The 15,000-nt window shown below is 39.9% G+C and overlaps 1 protein-coding gene across 3 annotated transcripts in view; it reads right to left on the minus strand.

The window, feature by feature from the left end:
• The window catches only part of spns1 (spinster homolog 1 (Drosophila)), a 28,037-nt gene extending 24,219 nt beyond the window's left edge, over positions 1-3,818 (minus strand). For 2 of the 3 annotated variants that reach the window (XM_042081782.1, XM_042081781.1), the window contains exon 1: positions 3,513-3,816. The gene's annotated coding sequence lies outside the window, so the exon portion shown is untranslated. Of the gene's footprint in view, positions 1-3,512 lie in introns of all 3 variants that reach the window. The other variant, XM_042081784.1, reaches the window with a different exon arrangement.
• Between the last annotated feature and the right edge of the window lie 11,182 nt (positions 3,819-15,000).

Below are 15,000 nucleotides of genomic sequence, written 5' to 3' on the forward strand. Positions count from 1 at the left end.
CACCGGGTTGATTGAACTAACTGGTAACCGGTGTTTTGGAACCGACAGCTCGGGTTTAGTCGCCACAGGTTCAGACAACCCAGAGGTTAAGTTTTATCTCAGTGTTTGTTAAAACTCCTTTCTGGAATACCCCTCTGCTGCTACGCAACCAGACAACACACACACACACACACACCAATCAGAACTCTGCTGCTACGCAACCAGACAACACACACACACACACCAATCAGAACTCTGCTGCTACGCAACCAGACAACACACACACACACACCAATCAGAACTCTGCTGCTACGCAACCAGACGACACACCAATCAGAATCAGCTTTAGATAGATAGATAGATACTTTATTGATCGCCAAGGAGAAATTCAAGGTTTTTCAGATTTTTATTGGCCTGGTTTGCATAAACAAACAAGGAATTTGACAACGGTTAATCTTTGCTCTCAAACTACAACATTCACTTAACATATAAGACTGAGGTTTAAGATTAAATAACTCTGCTGCTACGCAACCAGACAACACACCAATTAGACCTGCTAATTGCTAACCTTAATGGCAAGTTGCATCACAAGTTAGCTCTGGGGTAGCAAAAATCGAAGGCAATGGACAAAAGTGTGTTAAGGAAAACGTCTGCATTCCCGATTTCGTCGTCCCCGCGAGAGTTTAACAGGTGTGATAATTCCAAATCCCCATAGGAAAAATCTCAAGATACCGGATCTTATTCAGAGTTTCCCAGAGAATTGATTTATATTTGTGGTGGTAGGTTTGCAGAATTAACTTGAATGCAACAGTTTTTAGCAAATTAGCGCAGCGTGGTTATGATGCTAACCAGATTTAAGCACAATTTAGTACAACCTGGAAAATCATTGTGTGGTGGTCACTGTTGATATTGTGGTGGGCCGCCACAAATAACTCAATGTATGGGAAACACGTCATTATATGGGCAAAGATGGTAGCTTTTTTGTAGGCGAACTTCAGAGATCTATTAGAGCCCTGCTGCTACGCAACCAGACAACAGACCAATTAGAACCCTGCTACCAGAAAACAGACCAATTAGAACCCTGCTACCAGAAAACAGACCAATTAGAACTCTGCTACCAGGGGCCTGCACTACGAAGCGGGGTTACTGGCTTATCTGGGGAACTTCAAGAGTAACTTGATCACGTGTGGCGTAACTTCCCGATTAACCCGTACTACGAAAGGTGGATAGGTTTTAACCGAGGTATGCTGCCATGGCAATTTACACTGCATCTCAAACCTGCTCCGAGCAGGTTATGTTCTTGGTTAACCCGAGGTTTCCGTTAACCACACCCTTTATAAGTAGGCTACCACCCCTCCACTAACAATTCGAGACTATGTCAGCGTACCTGGATGATCCATACGACATCGGAGCGCAAATCGTGAGGTGCTCTCTTCGAGGGGTTTTAGAGACTGCCATATATATATATATATATATATATATATATATATGAAGATATAGATTGTCAGTCGAGGGAATTCGTTATCTTTGTCAGATGATCTAGGCAGAAGTCTCTAATGTCACCCGTCATAGGAATGCCCTTACGTGGACATTCATGTTTTCCATCTAATCGGTGATGCTGAACATCTGAGCAAGAATACTGTATGTCCGAAAATAAATCGGACATAGGCCTAGCCTAGCCTACAGTATGCTGAACATCCGAGCAAGAATAGCCTAAAATAAATCGGACATAGCCTAGGCCTAATAAATTAAAAATCACCATTTTAACAAACTTGTTTAATTGAATGTCATATTACTGTACCCTGCACATAAAGGCTACACATTTCCACAGCACCAGAATCCGACCAAATGCCTCCCTCAACCCCTTCCACAATCGGCCTTCCACTATTATTTGCGATGGCCAACTCCTCTGCTACTGTAAAACACTCCTTACAGTAGTGTTCAAAGACACCTTTTTCTTGTTAGCTGTAAAACAGAGGCCAAGTGAAGGCTATAAGCATACTAGGCCTACATGTTTTCATAATTAAGAAATATTAATGCAAGCTATAACTATATAAACCTACTATTCTGAATAATGTGTTTGTGTTTCATTTTCACCTGCTGCCATGTGCGTTTGGCAATGGTGTTGCATCTGAAATGTTCACAGGATTAGGCATACACCAAATCAGTCAAGGGGGCTACTTAAACATTAAATTATCCTATTACTGTAATCTATATGCCCACTTCTAAAGTGTGTGTTGCATCTGTAGGCATTTCTATGAACTCAGAATAGGCAATTTAATTATTTCAACTCATTTCAGACATTCCGCAAGCTATTAATCCTCCGTAACACATATTTGAAGAACATGTGGAAATAAAACTTTACTGATCTAATCAGATTTTATTTCTAAACATCACAACACACAGCAAGTGATGCCCGACCACTCCTACAGGGCAGTCTGTCTGTGCCAGTCTGGGCACTTCTACGGGAACATTTTTCAGGAACATTGCTCAAAAGGTGCCTTGTGGATCATCAGTCCTCACGAGTCCAACACCAACATACTCTGGACACCAAGGTGCACTGCAGGGCTAATTTCAAATGACGCCTTTGGTGGCAACGAGTTCCCATCTGCAGCGTCCATCAGAGGTCATCTGGACGGAGCAGACACGGACTAGACGGCTTAACACTTCCCCCTCAAGTTAAATGATCTCTCCCGTCTGTTTTCGGTGGAGATGCTGAATCAATAGAAGCAGCGGGGGAATTCGCTAGCGAGTGCTATTAGTTGTTGTTCTGATCAGATTATCGCGCCGTGGTCGGAGCAGATGGATTTATCATCAGGAGGACATTGTGCTCATAGATTAAGGACAGGTAACTTGGGTTGAACGCTAAGTATGTGGTAATGTGCATGCGCAGATCAAAGTGTAGACAGCAGCTTGTGCAGCAGCAGTTTCAAGTTCCTGGTGATAACGTCACGGCCAGGCCAGTCGAGGGATGACAGTCAGGAGGCTCTCCGTAAACTCAAACTCCTGACTCATCCCAACACATTTTGCAACGGAGGCCTCCAGCGATCCACACACTTTATAACACACGCATCAATCGTCAACTGTTACCCGTTTGCAAAAGGCAACGGGAGAAAGTTGGTCAATTAGACGAAATAGAGTTGCTTGGCAGTAATGTTGAATCAGTTGTTGACTTCAATTTATAAATGTGCAATGAACGTCCCCTCACTGCTCCTAAATCTAGTCTAATCTAGCTTCATATTTGAGCGACACAATCTTCTACTCGTCCAACCATCTATGCATCTATGATCTGGCTAACGGGGATGCTAGGTTGTTTAGTTGTCTAGGTTAGTTGCGGATACGTTTAACTGTGTGACGGAAGATAATAGCTAACGGTTTAACTAACGTTACTTGATTAAGAACTCCACAGACAGATAGAGTTGTTTTTAAAACACGGATGACGATGATCCAAAACACAACTGGCTGCAAAAAATGTCTGAAGGCATGTGTAGTGTGGAGCAGTCCTGGCTGTAATATGCTACTTCAAACTTTACCTGGTTACGGATGAGCCCCGATGATGAGTTCTACTGGCGTCCTCGCTGTATGCGTTGAGAAATAGGCACTGCTTCGCCGTTTTGCGATGATGACGCGTTTTTTTTCAAAGATCCTTTGAAAACTCCTCAAGTTCACATTATCATGTAGATGTGTTCGACGCAGCAGTACTAAACATCCAGCAAACTGGTCTCATTTCCCAAGTGTCGTCTCGCTTCTGTTTCTTCTACCGATGTTTTGTTTTTAACTCGGCGCCACCATTTTGTTTTTTTTTTCGTCAGCATTTCCGCCCTCCGTCACATGACCGCTGCAGACAAGTTGGCCAACACCGAAACTCGCTGTGTCAGCGCGCTAGTGTCCACTTCATGCCGACGCCAACTCCTGCGATAGTTTAATGCAAACACAGGAACATAATTTGGCTGTTTATTACGCCTAATTATTAACTGCAGGTGCACATGTGTGGACACCAAAAACAGCCACGCTTCTTTATAGCACTTTTAGTGTCACCCAACCTGCAAGTTGTAACACGGAAAGAGTTGTAACACAATTTCCACAAAACAGGAATAAGATATTAGACATGTGATCACCCCAGCACTTGCACAATGCCACCACTGTCCCACATGGCGATTGTTAAACCTAGATTGTCACACGTTCTAATTTTACAAAGGAAAAACTGATTTCCTTAGTACTTTTACCATTGAAGATACAGCCACATACTAAACTGTAGTCTCTGAGGCAAAACATGATGCATAGATAGATAGATAGATACTTTATTGATCCTCAAGGGCAAATTCAAGGGTCTCAGTAGCATACAGACATAACACACAACATGCACTTACAGCAGAAATGGTAAACATAAGTATAAGTATAAACATATAACTAAACTCCACTGTACAATAAGACAGTAGAAGATAAGACAGATAAAAAAACTAAATACTAAATACACTATATAAGTTAAATTAAGAAAGTCCAATGTGCTTGAGGGTGATCAAGCATAAGACGCTTGTAGTGACAGGGCCAGGACTGGTGAGGTGCTAAAAGGAGTGAGTGTCATGGTGAAGGTGCAAACAGTAGTCCAACCATAGTCCTTAGTTATGTGTGCCTGGCAAGGTGCTCAAGAGAGTGAGTGTCATGGTGAAGGTGCAAAAAGTAGTCCAACATTAGTCCAACAGTGCAACAGTGCAAGAGTAAGGTCTAGAGACCAGCATAAATAATATAGACAAATAGGAGAGTAAAGTGTAATGTAGACAAGGTAAATTAAAAAACTATTTCAGTGCAAGAACAGGTTGAGGTAATAGGGTTATAGCCATTCATTCATTCATTCAGTATTGTATCAGAAGCCTGACCGCAGCCATTGATCATTGATCATGTGTGCTAATATAGCATGAAAAACAGTGTAGCAGTAAAACAGTAGTGAAAACATTAGGCTGTGTACAATAGTAAAACAGTAGTAAAACAATAGTAAGCAGTAGTGGGCAGTCAGTACTCAAAAAACATGGACATGGAGAGGGTGGAGAGGCAGACAGACTAAGCAGAGAAGTCTATCTCTCCTCTTCCCTTTAGTGAGGCATTGAACAGTTCAATGGCCCTAGGAACAAATGACTTCCTCAGCCTTTCAGTTGTGCATGGCAGTGAGCGAAGTCTCCAGCTGATCAAGCTCTTTTGGTTTTTGATAGTGCTGTAGAGCGGATGGCATTCATTGTCCAAGATGTTGATCAGTTTGTTTAGGGCCCTTTTGTCAGATATTGAAGTGATGCACTCCAGTTCAGCTCCCACTACAGAGCCCTTCCTTACCAGCCTGTCAAGTCGCCCAGCATCCTTCTTCTTTGTGCTTCCTCCCCAGCATACCACTGCATAGAAGAGGGACAGACAGATAGAACATCCTGAGGAGCTTGCTGCACACATTGAAGGACCGCAGATTCGGGCAGAGCGGGCTTGTGTGTGGGTGTGTGTGTGTATGCATGTGTGTGTGGGTGTGTGTGTGTATGCATGTGTGTGTGTGTGTGTGTGTATGCATGTGTGTGTGTGTATGCATGTGTGTGTGTGTGCATGTGCATGTGTGTGTGTGCATGTGTGTGTGCATGTGCATGTGTGTGTGTATGCATGTGTGTGCGTGTGTGTGTGTGTATGCATGTGTGCATGCATGTGTGTGTGTGTGTGTGTATGCATGTGTGTGTGTGTGTATATGCATGTGTGTGTGTGTATGCATGTGTGTGTGTGTGGGTGTGTGTATGCATGTGTGTGTGTGTATGCATGTGTGTGTGTGTGGGTGTATGTATGCATGTGTGTGTGTGTGGGTGGGCATTTTATTCACATCAATGCCAGGAGTCTTCTTCCCAGACTGGATGATATCTATCTATCTATCTATCTACTTCTAAGGCTGCTGTGATCGCTGTGTCGGAGACCTGGCTAGACAGCTCAATTCAAGATGGTGAAGTTGGGCTTTCAGGATATTACATCTACCGACGCGATCGCAACAGACAAGACGGAGGAGTGTGTCTTTTTATAAGTAGTGATATAACATTCAATCCGCGCCACGATCTACAGGTGGATAGCTTGGAGTCAGCTTGGGTTGAGGTAATACTTCCTAAAACCAAGCCCATCATTGTGGGTGTCTGTTACCGCCAACCTAAACAAACTGACTTCTACGAACTCCTTGAATCCGTCTGTTGTAAAAGCAATATATGCCTAGAGAATGAATGCATAATAATGGGTGATTTTAATACAAATCTATTTCTGCCATGGAATAGCCTGAAAGAGTCTTTCTCATATCTCAAGGTGTCTGGTTTACAGCAACTAATCACTGAGCCCACTAGGTTGTCTATAAATAGCCGGTCCCATCTTGATTTAATTTTAGTATCTTATCGTGGAATGATGTCAATCAGGTGTGTTGTATGTGTCTTTTAGTGACCATAATGCAGTTTTTTGCACACAAAAGAAATTGAAATCTCAGCCAATAAATGAGCATCGTTCCATCAAATACAGACCATGATGTACCAAACAGTACTCTGCTGAGGTGTTCAATCAAATACAGATGTATCAAACAGTACTCTGCTGAGGTGTTCAATCAAATACAGATGTACCAAACAGTACTCTGCTGAGGTGTTCCATGAAATACAGATGTACCAAACAGTACTCTGCTGAGGTGTTCCATCAAATACAGATGTACCAAACAGTACTCTGCTGAGGTGTTCCATCAAATACAGATGTACCAAACAGTACTCTGCTGAGGTGTTCAATCAAACGCTATCTGAGAGAGATTGGTCTGATGTGCTCGAATGTAATGATGTTGATAAGGCTTGGGATTTGTTCAAGCAGTTTCATAGCTGTTCTTGATGAAGTCGCACCAATGAGAGAAACAAGAATTAAGCATAGAAGTGCTTGTTGGATGTCATCTGAAATCGTTGATCTTATCAGACAACATAATAGATGTTTCACAAAGTTTAAAAAGTCTAAACTTCCAGCTGACTACAACTCTTATCTTAGAAACCAAGTTAGTTACAAGGTTCAACAGGCAATGTCAGACTCCATTGCTGCAAATGCAAAGCAGCCTAAAAAGCTATGGAAAGTTCTCAATGATATGGGATCAACAGCAAAATCCAAATCAAAGTCTGGTAAAGCTGGGATTTTTATTGAAGATGAGATGTGTTTTGATAAGTGTCAGATTGCCTGCCATTTTAACCAGTATTTTACAACCGTTGTTGCCAGTCTGGTCAGTAAATTGCCAGATGCTTCAGATAAATATGGCAAATCATTTCTTAACTCTTTCTATAGAAATAAAATTGTGTCTGCAGACGCCTTTGCAATTAGTCCTGTCTCTGAGGATAAAGTAAGAGTGAGCCTCTCTCCACCCTATCAGTGATCAGTGAATAAGGCCACTGGCTTGGACCTTATCCCCTCCAGGTTTCTAGGGCCACTGGCTTGGACCTTATCCCCTCCAGGTTTCTTAGGGAGGTGCTGAGGTTACATGAAGTATTCTTACTAGGGCTGTCAATCGATTAAAAAAAATAATCAAATGAATTACATACTCTGTGATTAATTAATCTAAATTAATCGCATATATAATTTTTGCTGTGAAAGTATTTTACATTTTTAAATTCAAATAAATCATTGAATAATCAGCATTAGTGACATTAAAGTTCAAAAACTCTTTTATTATTATTTTAATAATGGCCATAATAATTTATGATATGACCTAATATGCTGAGGAAATAAATTCAAAAGTGCTTCGGGAAGAAGTTGTTTTTCACATACAAGGTATTTCAGGCCACAGATATAACCTAGGGGACACAATGAAAATAAATCAACACTTCCCTCAATGTCAACACTATTTCTTTGCATTGATGTGCGACTTTAGAGTTGATGAACTCCGTTGATATGCAAATTCCTTGCTGCAGACATTGCACAAGACTTTATTTTAATCAACACTTTATTTTTATCAACACCATCAGGCCGTTGTTTAAAAGTAAATGTTCCAATCAATGATCTAGTCAGCACATTTTCCTCTCTCTCCTTCATTTTACAGTCTAATGGTTACTGACTACAACGGCTTGGGGTCAAAGGTCATACGGAATCGATTAATCTGCGTTATTTTTTTTAATCAGTTATTTTTTCTCAAATTAATTAATCGAAATTAATCAGTTATTTTGATAGCCCTAATTCTTACCCATGTCATAAATCTGTCGATAAGTCAGGGTGTTTTCCCAAACGAGATGAAGAATGCCAGGGTGGTTCCTCTTTTTAAGAAAAATAGCAAAGCTGATGTTGGGAATTATAGGCCAGTCTCAATTCTTTCAACCATATCAAAGATTATTGAGCGTCTTGTGTATGAACAGGTCGAGGAGTAGAGCCCGACCGATTTATCGGCCGATATTAGGCATTTTCCAAACTATCGGTATCGGCATTTATAATGGCCGATAAATGAATATTTTAAAAATAAAATAAAAACGGACGAAACACCCTTCAACCATGTCATGAGTGTTGGCGTTGTATATTTTGTCCACCAGAGGGCACTCTACACCCTCCCTGCTGTGTATAACGCGCCACACATCCTGCAGCCTGCTGATCCAGCCAGAGTCCGGTAGAGAGAACCAGTTATCCGCGAGTGAGATCATCAGTGAAGTGTGTTCATGGTGATTTGGTCACGAGACATACATTGCTTGAAATAACAATTAAAAGAACATCCCCATCAGTTCTCTTAACTCAAATAAGCATGACAAAATTTGTGAAAACAATGTCCAGTTTTGCTGCTGTTAAATAAGCCGAGAGTGAAGCGGAATTAGCTAGTAATTACGTTACGTTGTTACAGTGTAGTTGACTGTCTGTCTATTTAACTTTTGACAATGTGACTGAAGATGTCTTTCTTTAATAGCGTGACAGTTATAGCAGTGAGCCGTATCATCTCTCCCCGGCCTGTTATTTTGAAAGCGTATGTTTTACCATTTGCAGTATGACGTTATCCATTGCTAAATTAGGGCTCATAATAGACTAGCTAACCACAAAGCTAGCTAATGCCATGTATATCAGTGGAAGACCGCTAACGTTAACATTAATCAGCTTGGAAACCACAACGAACTTATTCTGCCTAAATAAAGTAATGATTACTATTTATATAATAATATATCTGTAGTTACAGTCCCTGCATTGTAAAATGTAAGTTAGACGTGCGAGGAGTGAACATTTAGACATAGAGAAAAAGTATCAAACGTAGCTTGTGCAAAACGTAGCATGTGCATAAAAGTTAGCTTTTCTTCTACACGTGTGTGAAATCCAATGACGCCAAGTGTGCGTTTCAGACTGTCGTTCAGTGCGCAGCATTGAAAATAGTTTAATGTAGCTTGATGGAAATAATTTTAAAAGTGCAGGTAAAGGAATAAGCAAGCTGACATTAATTATAAGGTAGCTTATAAGGCAATAGGACTAATTATTACACACGCACACTCAAACTTTTAGGAGTGAACCTTATCTTGTTTAATGATAATACAAATGATGATGATAGTAATAATGTCATCATTATTTTTTGTAATTATTAAGGCTTAGTTCAAAGTTATATTTATGAAGCTTACATAGTCTTTTAATAGTGGTAACTTTGATTTGGTTGTTGTTATTGTGTTTTTGTTCAAAAGACTAAGTTTCATATCTTAAGTTTCTATTTTTATACATTTTATTTATCAGAACTTTAATATATTTCGATGTTCCTCTGTTCCACTGTGACAATATTATTTAAAAATAAACAAGTTTGTTTTTATAAGGCATTATCATATTATTTTAGTCAATACTCATAAATAACTACAAATAACTAATGTTAGGGAAATCTGTTAATGTTTTGTTGCGCGTTTCTGAAAAAATATATATATATCGGAATATCGGATTTTTAAATCAACAAATATTTGTATCGGTATCGGTATATTCAAAATCCTTTATCGGTCAGGCTCTATCGAGGAGTATCTTATCCGGCATGATCTGTTATATGAGCTTCAGTCTGGCAATTCAGAGCAGAGGCACACCTTGTCAACAGGCAAACCAAGTCTGGCTTCAGAGCTGCACATTCTCCTGACACATCTCATCCACCTCTTTGACTATGTGCGTCAGAATCTAGATCTAGGAAATTATGTTGGTATGCTTCTACTCGACCTGCAAAAAGCATTCGATACCGTGAACCACGATATTTTGATTTCTAAATTGCAGTGCGTGGGTTTTAGCAACTCAGCACTCAAATGGTTCACTTCTTACCTAACAGATAGGACACAGGTTTGCGATGTAGAGGGGACCCTCTCTGATCCACACAGTATAGCATGTGGGGTGCCGCAAGGCTCGATCCTGGGGCCCCTGTTATTTTTATTGTACATAAATGACATGTCAGTGGGTACAGTACAAATTGTTATTATGTGCCGATGATTCTGCTTTACTTGTCCCAGGGGGTAACGTTAAAGACATTGAAAATACTCTTAGTGATGAGCTTGAGTCTGTCAACCAGTGGCTGGTAGACAATAAGCTCTCTGGGTCTGCATGCATCTGTATGCATCTGGGCAAGACCGAATCAATCTTGTTTGGTACAAAAAGGAAGTTGGCAAAATCAAATACTTTAAAAGTGATGTGTAATGGGTCTGAAATTGTGTCTAAATCAAATCTCACATATTTGGGTCTAACATTGGATCAATCACTTAGTGGTGAATCTATTGCAGCAAAATTTTTAGACAAATGTGCCTGTAAATTGAAGTTATTATATCGCAATACAAAGCTTTTAGATTTTTCTGTAAAGAAATTATTGGTTCAAACTCTGATTCAATGTCATGTGGATTTCGCTTGCTCTGCGTGGTTTTCTGGGTTGACTGTGAAACTTAAAAAAAAAATTCAGATGCTGCAAAACAATGTTATTCGGTACCTGTTAAAAGCACCCCCCCCCCCCGTACTCATATTGGTAGGGAGGAGTTTAAAAAAGCAGGCCTACTACCTGTGCATCTAAGAGTTGAACAACTTAAGTTGAATCATATGTTCAACATTGTAAATGGTCAGGCTCCCAATTATTTAGGCTCTAATGCCACCATGCTCCACACACAGCATAGACATAACACCAGGGCTAGCATCCGCTCCTGCTTAGTACCTAGAACAAATAATGCAGATAAAAATTCTTTCTTTTATACTGGTATCATGGCTTGACATAGTTTGCCTACTGCTACACAACTCCTAGAATCAAGGGGGATTTAAAAAAGACAGGTAAAACAGAGTTTATGGAATAAGGTGGATATGTTTTGATCATTTGGATATTTTTTCTGCAGTTGTGTCTTTCTTTTTTATCTGTTATATCCCTCACCCGCCAGTCTGAATATTGTCTGTTCCTTGTCTATTTGTTTCATGTGTTCAACACCAAGGACCATGCTGGAAATAAGTTTTGTACTTTTGCATGTCATCCTTTGGATTGATGCATTTTATTGTCTTGATCCTGAAATAAATCAAATAATAAAAAAAAGTCATTATGACATTCCCCCACAGATAACATCAGAAGAAAATATGAATAGCCATCCCATCTTGACATTTTTGGCTGGTAGATTTACAAATAATTGGCACCACTTCTGGCTGGATTCTCATACAATTCTATATATTATTTTAACGTGGAGAAGGTTGGCCTCAGACACTGGTGTGTGTGTGTGTGTGTGTGTGTGTGTGTGTGTGTGAAACCAGAAATACTAGATGAAGTCCGCTGTAGTTGCAAGAAAGACTACAGCACAAAGAGATGCACATGCAAAAAACTCCCTTGCACTGCCATTTGCGGAGAATATCGTGGTACTAGCTGCACAAAATCACAGTTGCCTGATTTATCAGATGAATACGACCCAGAGCGGAAGAACTAAGCAAAGAACAAACTAGGAACTGATATAGGGAGCCACAGAGACGAGGTCGTAGCCTAGACATCTAGACGCGCCCCTAGCCAGGGCTAGTCTAGCAACTCTCCGTTGGCTTGTGAGCTCCAGAAATCGAAACTTAATCAGGCCAATGAAATCGTGTATAGAGTCGTTAGGTGGGCTTAACATAATGATTGATGGCAGAGTTGCAACGGTTTGGCTTGAATTCCCTGCTACTTGAAAACAAATAAGATGGATGTTGCTGCTGGCGAACAGTGTGACACGAGTTAAGCTTTTATTAAGTTGGCAAACGTTTGAACTAGCCAACTAGCTCCGCTGGTTGGAAACGCATGGGACTCAGTGCTGCCGCTGTCCTATTGCGTGCAGAGGGAATTTGAAAGACAACTGATTATCCCGCCCCTCGGACTGAGCACTGCGAACGGTGAGTGCCCAGACCCTACATTTTAATGTGGGTCTGGCTCGTCAGGCTAACGAGGTCGAGGATCCAAGCTGGATTAAAAAAAAAAAATAAAAAAAAACTTTACAAACAAAAATTTATAAATAAATAAATAAATAAATAAATAAAAAAAACCCTCCCCTATTGTTGCTACCTTGTCGTGGGGAGGCGTGTATGGTGAGGCGTGTGTGGGGAGCCGTGTGTGCCTCTGTGACCCTCAAGACTATGCCGGCGGGGGTTATACCCCTGGCAGGTACTACCAAGCCGAACAGTTTTCAGGTTAGAGGCCAGTCTAAAAGCAGCATTGCCATCACCCATTGGCAGTAGGATGATTGGATGAAGATTGGGCCGATGTATTTGTCATACATATGAATGGTGTTTCTGCCTATGCAAATTGTTACATATTCAATAAGTGTGGAGCTCATGCATATTCAAATTCATGCAGCTGTGCATATTCAAATTAATTTCAAAAGGTCATTTACCGGTATAACTACTCTTAAAATCATTGAATCTCTATTTAAGAAAGCCATAAAAACTTTTGATAAAAAGGCATTGTCATTTCACCATTGCGATATCTTAAGAGAGACACACATTTTTAAGCTTTGACCATTTGAAACATTTCAAGTTTGCTTGGCTCCGCTCCCGCCTCCGCTGCATGGCTTTTCCCAAAGACTTAGATTCTTCAATTTCCCCTGGGGATCAATGAAGTATCTATCTATCTATCTATCTATCTATCTATCTATCTATCTCTCTATCTAAGTCAGGTAGTACATGGGCCTCTGTAAAAGGTGACTGTGTACCATTCAGACGCACCGCTTTTAGCCAAAACGTATTGTCAGTAGTAGGAGGTAAACGATGGAAGAGCCCCTCCCAATAAGAGAGTGTCCTACACACAACACTTTTAAAACTCCTAGAAAACCATGCTCCTCGTCTTCTATTTCGGTTTTGTTTTATTTGTCTGTTTTGTTTTGCTTCTGTTAATGAATATGTCCCCATTATGTGCTTCATTTTACAGTGTGTGAGTGCTGTATGACTGCTGGCTATCTATATGTTGTGTCCTATATGTCCCATAGTGTGTGAGTGCTGTATGACTGCTGGCTATCTATATGTTGTGTCCTATATGTCCCATAGTGTGTGAGTGCTGTATGACTGCTGGCTATCTATATGTTGTGTCCTATATGTCCCATAGTGTGTGAGTGCTGTATGACTGCTGGCTATCTATATGTTGTGTCCTATGTCACCTGCCTAGGACTGCAGATGAAAAGTCGTTTTTTGTACTAATTCTGGCATATTTACATGCTGTTTTTTACACAAAGTTCATTAATATGCATGGAACCTATTAAATAAACAATAAAATAAAAATAAACTTGTAATACAAAAAAGGTTGATTTTCATGTATACTTTTACTATGTAGTTTTATTGTGGTAGGAGTAAAGGAAAAAATTAAGCCTATTTGGGTGTATTTTGGGCATATTCGATTAGTGTATAATAATTTTCAAGGAAACTTGTAATACAAAAAAATACTTTTCATGGATATGTTCATTGTATAAGTTTTATTTTGATAGGAGTAAAGGAATAAAATAACCCCATTGGGGTGCATTGTTGTCTGGCCTTATTGGCACACATATTTCCTCAACTAGGATTTCTTAGGACTTTTAGTATGTTGTTCTGGACACCTCAGAAATGATTTATGCTGAAAAAAATATTTTACAATATGTCGGTCGTAAAACACTACTTTGCCTGGACTATATCTGAAGTACACAAATATGGCTATTTTGAAAAAAGGTTACATAGGATTGTAGCTGAAAAAATTAGCGAGTTACAGGTAGGGATCGACCGATATGGATTTTTTAGTGCCGATACCGATTTTTTTCCATCAGCCTTAGCCGATGACCGATACAGGCTGCCGATTTTCTTGAGCCGATATTTGGAGCCGATACTGCTTTTATTTTGCTCCCTCAATTTACATCATACAAATGACACATAATTACACAAATGATGATAACAAATGTTATAAGTCTCAATTTAAAAAAGGAACATTTATTGAACTTATAGATGGGTGCACTGAATATGGTTAACTGTGCAAAATGCTTTCATCAACATCTTACAACACAGCCTTGATGATGCATTGCTTGCTGACATATTATAAGACATAATTCAAGTCATCACAAAATGTCCTGTCAACACATTTAAATAATTTAAGAAAACAATAAGCCTGAAAAGTAGCTATTTTAGTAGTGAAAAGTAGTCATTTTAGACTGCATGGTTTCAATTTTTCTATGTCTATTTTTTTCTAAAAAAAGCTGCCAGATTTGTCAACCACAGAACATAAATCAGCAGAGGAAAATAACGTGGTGTCAGATGTTTCTGTTCTAAACGGCATCAACGTCAAAAGGTATAAAAACGTATCTCTCAAAGTTTTAAAAGCTCTCCTTCAGGTAGCGCAGCACTCTCATATCGCTGTGATGCGTGTGTCCCACTGAGTGAGACAGACCAGACGCACACACAAACTTCTGTTTGGTAGCTGATGAACCACCATTGAACTGGATTGATAATGATAACGTTAGCAAACGGCTCTAAACAAGTAAGGCATACACGGTATGTCTGGTACATGATAAACGTTAACACAAATTAATAGTCAACTACATATAACACGTCTCTCGTTATTAAAGCTCTGATATCACTGCGATG

Source organism: Alosa sapidissima, chromosome 24 (assembly GCF_018492685.1).
Source record: "Alosa sapidissima isolate fAloSap1 chromosome 24, fAloSap1.pri, whole genome shotgun sequence".
Classification (NCBI taxonomy): Eukaryota; Metazoa; Chordata; class Actinopteri; order Clupeiformes; family Clupeidae; genus Alosa; species Alosa sapidissima.